This window comes from Cetorhinus maximus, chromosome 31 (assembly GCF_964194155.1).
Source record: "Cetorhinus maximus chromosome 31, sCetMax3.hap1.1, whole genome shotgun sequence".
In the NCBI taxonomy this organism is placed as follows: domain Eukaryota; kingdom Metazoa; phylum Chordata; class Chondrichthyes; order Lamniformes; family Cetorhinidae; genus Cetorhinus; species Cetorhinus maximus.
The window spans coordinates 3,984,801-3,991,738 of NC_135909.1; positions in this window are offsets into that span (position 1 = coordinate 3,984,801).

Genomic DNA, 6,938 nt, shown 5'->3' on the forward strand with positions numbered 1-6,938 from the left:
CAATCGTGGGAGGCGGACCCGTTCCCCAGCCACACCCAATGACCTGCCCTAAGAGTCAACCACATCGCTGTGGTGTTTGGAGTCACATGTAGGCCGGACCCGGTCAGGATGGCAGATTTCCCTTCCCTGGCCTTTTACAACCATCGATGGTTAGTTATCACGGTCACTATCGCCGAGAGACTAGCTTCAATTCCAGACTTTCTTAATTGAATTTAAATTCCACCAGTAGCCGTGGTGGGATTTGAACCCGTGACCCCCAAAGCATTAGCCTGCGGCCTCTGGATTACTAGACATTACCACTACACCACCGTCTCCTCATGTCGAGCCCCATTCTTCCTCTCAGAAGATGGTCAAGGGTGGGAGGTTGGGCAAATTATCCCACCTTCCCCCCCACCAACCTCCCACCCGCCCCAACCCAACTCCATGCTCAGTCTCTTCGGGGCCTAAATTTCCTGCCCCTTGCCTTGACTGGACGTTGGGCCTATCGGGCCGGCGGGATAACAGCCCACCTCTCCCAATTCCACTTCCGGCCTGTACCCCGCGGACCCGCAGGCTGGAGAGGCGGAGGGAGAGGAATCCCAGAGCTTTGGTGCCGGGCAGCGGAAGGAGCGGCTGCCCAATTAGCGTTAGCGCTGGAAACCCAGGAGGGCGCCGGCCGAGGGGCGCGCAGGAGGCCCGAATTGGAGGAGCGCTCAGATTTCCCCCTTCGAGGGACACCCTCCTATCCCCCTGGCTCGTCCGGAGCCCCCTCTTCCCTCTGTCCTCCGAGGGAGCTGGGATAACAGGGCCCGGCATTGCCAGGCAGGGCATTTTGAGAGAAGTTGTCACTGAACGAGCAACGGGGTTTAATGCAGAGACATGTGAAGTAATTCATTTTGCTAGGAGCAATGTGGAAAGCCAAATGTAAAATGAAAGTACAACTCTGAAGGGCATGCAGGAGCTGAGGGACCTGGGTGTACATATGCACAAATCATTGACAGTGGCAGGACAGGTTGAGAAAGCGGTTAACAAAGCTCGTGGGATCTTGGGCTTTATTAATAGGGACATCGAGTACAAGAGCAAGGAAGTTATGTTAAACCTGTATAAAACATCGGCTCGCCTGCTACTGAAGTATTGCCTCCTATTCCGGCCGCCGCACTTTAGTAAGGACGTGAAGGCGCAGAAAAGATTCACGGGGACGGTTCCAAGGACGAGGAACTTCAGTTGCGTAGATAGATTGGAGGGGCTGGGGCTGTTTTGCCTTGGAGAGGAGAAGGCCGAGAGGGGATTCGACCGAGGGGGCCTGGACAGGGTCGATAGGGAGAAACCGTTCCCGTGGGCGGAAGGATTGAGGGCACGGATTGGCAAGAGGAGCAATGGAGACATGAGGTGGAGGCGGATTCAAATCCCCGGCGTTCAAAAAAGGGAATTGGATAATGATCTGGAAAGGTGAAACGCGCGGGGTTATGGGGGGAAAAGGCCGGGGGAGTGACACTCAGTGAACCGCTCCTGCAGAGAGCCAGCACGCACACAGTGGGCCGAATAGCCTCAGTCATGGTGAACATGACAACTGTTGTAAAAACCCATAATGCTCCCTTAGGGAAGGGAATCTGCCATCCTTACCCGGTCTGGCCTACATGTGACTCCAGACCCCACAACAGTGTGGTTGACTCTGAAATGAGCCAGCGAGCCACTCTGGTCAAGGGGCAATTAGGGATGGGCAACAAATGCTGGGCCTCGCCAGCGACACCCACATCCCATTGAGAAAGAAAAATCCACAAATCAAAACCGTACACAATACTCCAGGTGCTGTCTCACCAAGGCTCTCTATACAATTGCAGCAAGACATCCTTACTCCTGTACTCAAATTCCCCTTGTGACCAAGGCCAACACATACCATTTACCTTCCTATCTGCGCGCCGCACCTGCATCTTAGCTTTCAGTGACTCATGAACAAGGACGCCCAGGTCCCTTTGGACATCAACCACTTCCCGGACTCTCGGCATTTAAGAAATACTCTGCCTTTCTGTTTCACACTAATTCACGTCGTAATCCATCTGCCTTGCTCTAGCCCATTCACTCAACCTGTCCGTATCCCCTTGAAGCCTCCTTGTATCCTCCTCACAACTTACGTTCCTGCCTAGTTTTGGGTGGGAGTGGCCCTAGAAGGATGAGCTCCAATGCCACCCTGGTAACTTCTCACCTCGAATCCAATTAATTAAATCAATCTACCGTTAAACAAAAAGCTGGTATCTGTTGTCGTGATCGTGAAGCTATTGAGGAGGCTGTGAACTGATGCCATATTTGGTACAATAACCGACGAGTATTGCTGAGAAAAGATTCTTGTGTCGAAGCTTTTCATCCTGTACTCAACAGGACAATTCACAAGGATACCAAATGTGAGGGAAACAACAATTTATATTGCACGAGAAGAGAGTGCGAATAGGTTGGCAAGCAGACTCCAATTAGTAGCGGTGTTGCCACGGGGCAGAGTTTTCTGCCTGTCGGGCGGGCCGGTGGGGAGCGGGCGTGGAGCCGATCGCCGCCTGTGATTGGCTGCGCGCCGCCATTTTATGTGGGCGGGCCCTTTAAGGCCCGCGCAGCGCGACGCACGTCCGGTCGCGCTCAAGGAGCTCAGAGCTTCCTGTCCGGGCGGGAGGGGAGGGGGAGGGGGGGTGCCGGGCATGCGCGCGGAAGAAAGCAGAGATCTCCCTGAACCACGGAACTGCCTCAGAGAGATTAAGTTCGGATGGGATGTTTTAAATCAAGAAAAATAAAAATGATTTGGACATGTCCCCTTCGTGGGACATGTTTATGAAATGTGAAATTTGTAAAAATTTATTTGATAAAAACCATCAGGAAACCTCATACCGCCAACCTTAAAGGTTGGACGGGCAGCATTGATAAGTATGTTCATTGTTTTTTTATTGGCCTTAACAGGCCTTTGACAGTTCGGCCGGCACACGCCCACTGAACGAAAGATCTGAATGACGGGCGGGTGATGTCGGGACGCACGCCCGGCGTTGCCGCGCGTCGTTTTACGTGAAAATTCTGGCCGCGGAGAATGCACCAGTTGATGGCGACTGACAGTTAACTGCCAAGAGTTGTTTAAAATGTGAACTTGAATGGTGGAGCAGGCTAGAGGGGCCAAATGACCCACCCCTGCTTCTATCTCTTGGGCTCTTGAGAGCCAGGTCACAGCGCAAAACGGTTTGGTGCGTTTAGGGGTTTTGCTTTTTAAACAGGAAGGAGGATCTCATGTCTGTCTAAAAACTGACTGATAACTGTGATGGGGGAAAACTTAGCTGGGATGATACGATGGTTTCTGCCAACACATGGGGAGTGCCTCTTGGATTCCCCACAATTGCAATACTTGGTGCAGAGGCGATCACTGAGTTAATTTGTAACTAAGAAGAAAAAAATCATATTTTTAAAAGATAGGGGCTTGGGCGGGGAGGGGGGTGGAGAAAAAAACTTGCAATTCTGTAGCGCCTTTCACATCCTGGATATTCCGGTGCGCCTTACAGCCAATGAAGTGTAGTCACGGTTGTAATGTAGGAAATGCGGTAGTCAATTTGTGCACAGCAAGCTCCCACAACCAGCATTGGTGCATAGAAGCAGGAATAGGCCATTTGGCCCATTGAGACTGCCCCACCATTCAATTAGATCAATTCAGTTAGATCGTTGACAGGGCCCTCAACCGTGTCCGGCCCATCTCCCGCGCATCCGCCCTCACGCCTTCTCCTCCCTCCCAGAAACATGATAGGGTCCCCCTTGTCCTCACTTATCACCCCACTAGCCTCCGCATTGAAAGGATCATCCTCCGCCATTTCCGCCAACTCCAGCATGATGCCACCACCAAACACACCTTCCCTTCACCCCCCCGGCGGCATTCCGTAGGGATCGTTCCCTCCGGGACACCCTGGTCCACCCCTCCATCACCCTCATCTCAGTCTCAAAATGGCCGACCCCGTATTCTGAGACTGTGTCCCCTGGTTCTAGACTCGCCAGCCAGGGGGAAACATCCTATCCCCATCCACCCTGTCACGCCCCTGTAAGAATTTTCTAAATTTCAATGAGGTCACCTCTCATTCTTTGAAACTCTAGAGAATACAGACCCAGTTTCCTCAGCCTCTCTTCACAAGACAATCCCACCATCCCAGGAATCAGCCTGGTGAACCTCCGCTGCACTCCCTCTCTGGCAAGTACATCCTTCCTTAGATAAGGAGACCAGAACATTACACAATACTCCAGGGTGCGGTCTCACCAAGACTCTATACAATTGCAGCAAGACATCCTTACTCCTGTACTCAAATCCCCTGGCGATGAAGGCCCACATACCATTTGCCTTCCTAATTGCTGCTGTACCTGCATGCGGACTTCTAGTGACTCATGAACAAGGACGCCCAGGTCCCTCTGGACATTAACACTCCCCAGACTCTCACCATTTAAGAAATAATCTCCATTTCTATTTTTTTCTACCAAAGTGGATAACCTCACACATTATATTCCATCTGCCATTTTCTTGCTCACTCACTTAGCCTGTCCAAGTCCCCTTGAAGCCTCTTTGCATCCTCCTCACAACTCACATTCCTGCCTAGTTTTGTGCCATCAGCAAATTTGGAAATAATGCAATTGGTCCCCCACATCCGAATCATTTATATAGATTGTGAATAGCTGGGGTCCCAGCACCGATCCTTGCAGGACCCAACAAGTAACAGCCTGCCAGCCTGATAATGACCCATTTATTCTTACTCTTATGCTTTCTCTCTGCCAATTCTCAATCCATACTAGTATATTACCCCCAATCCCATGTGCTCTAATTTTATTTAGTAACCCCCCTGGTGTGGGACCTCATCAAAAGCCTTCTGAAACTCGAAATACACCACATCTACTGGTTCTCCTTTATCTATGCTACAAGTAGCAACCTCATAAAAACTCTAGCAGGTTTGTCAAACATGATTTCCCTTTCACAAGTCCATGTTGACTCTGCCCAATCATATTACTATTTTCCGAGTGTCTAGTAATCGCATCCTTTATAATAGATTCTAATATTTACCCTACCATTGCCGTCAAACTAACAGGTCTGTAGTTCTCCATTCTCCCTCTTCCTCCCTCCTTAAATAGCGGAGTCACATTTGCTACTTTCCAGTCTGCAGGAACCTTTCCAGAATCAATAGAATTTTTCAAGGTGTGCTAATGCATCCACCATCTCTCTAGCCACCTCCTTCAGCACTCTGCGATGTAGCTGATCTGGTCCAGCGGATTTACCAACCTTCAATCCAATTAATTTTTGGAGTACCAACTCTTTGTTCACTCTAATTTCTTTCAGTTCCTCATTTCCACAAGCTCCTTGATTCCCCAGCATTCCTGGGAGATTTTATGTGTCTTCCTCCATGAAGACAGACACAAAGTAATTGCTTTAGTTTCACCGCCATTTTCCTGTTCTCCATTATAAATTCCCCTGTCTCCCCCTGTAACGGGCCCACATTTGCCCTGGTTAATCTTTTCCTTTCGTCACAAAGGCTATACTCGCAGAAAATGGTTCATCTTCAAGGACAATGAGGGGCAATGGACAGGGTGGATAGGGAGCAGCTGTTCCCCTCAGTTGAAGGGTCAGTCACCAGGGGACACAAGTTCAAGGTGAGGGGCAGGAGGTTTAGAGGGGATGTGAGGAAAAGCTTTTTTACCCAGAAGGTGGTGACGGTCTGGAATGCGCTGACTGGGAGGGTGGTGGAGGCGGGTTGCCTCACACCCTTTAAAAAAGTACCTGGATGAGCACTTGGCATGTCATAACATTGAAGGCTATGGGGCCAAGCGCTGGTAAATGGGATTAGGCAGGTAGGTCAGGTGTTTCTCACGTGTCGGGCCTCTTCTGCACTGTGTGTGATTCTGTGACAAAGAACATTCTGGAAGAATTTGTGCTTTAAAAACAACCCTGAGCCTTAGATGGTTAATGGAAGGCCTCAGGTTGCTGCTGTTCCTGGAAAAGACAGCATTTTTTTTTACAAGAGAAGGTAATTAAGCAGTTTTAAAGAAGCTGGAGACCCCTTGACCCCCAGTGGACTGTTCACAAAAGGGTCACATGGTGATTTATGGCGTTGAGTGAAACCATGCCTGGAAAACTGTGTTTTTAAAAGCTGATTGGCCGTTTTTGCTTTGGGGGGTAGAAACGAGAAGGATCAACTGCTCGAGTAAAGACGACAGCAACTCCTCAAGCTCCGGACCCAGTCCAAAACAAAAAGTGGAATGGAAGTTGCTCCATGTTCTGAAATGGACTGACTGCAAGTTCTCCTTGAAGTCCACCTGAAAAGTAGTGCAAGAGTCATCGATTGTTTCATAGACAAGTGCTGAGGGACTAACCGTATAACCCGGACACCATTTCAAGGACTCCACCATTTATCCTCTTCCCTTGACTTTTAACCATTTGGCAGAATTCCCCCTATTTTATTTAATTTGTGTGTGTGAGAGTGTGAGAGTGTTATGGTATTTAGAAAGAGAAATTATAATACTTTCAGAATGTTTTTTCTTTATTCTTTCATGGGATGTGGGCGTCGCTGGCAAGGCCAGTATTTGTTGCCCACCCCCTAACTTGTTCAGCCATTTCAGTGCGGGGGTGGGGCATTTAAAGAATCAACCACATTGCTGTGGGTCTGGAGTCACATGTAGGCCAGACCGGGTAAAGAAGGCAGATTTCCTTCCCTAAAGGGCATCAGTGAACCAGATGGGGTTGTTACAGCAATCAATGATACTTGTTCATATGACTGAAACTAGCTTTATAATCCAAATTTATTAATTGGATTTAAATTCCACCAGCTGCCTTGGTGGGATTTGAACCCGTGCCCTCTACAGCATTAGCCTGGGCCCCCTGGATTACAAGTGTGGCGACATTACCACTACACCACCATCTATAATGATAAACTTTGTCTTTCTACTTGACAAATCTGGTTTTAGAATAA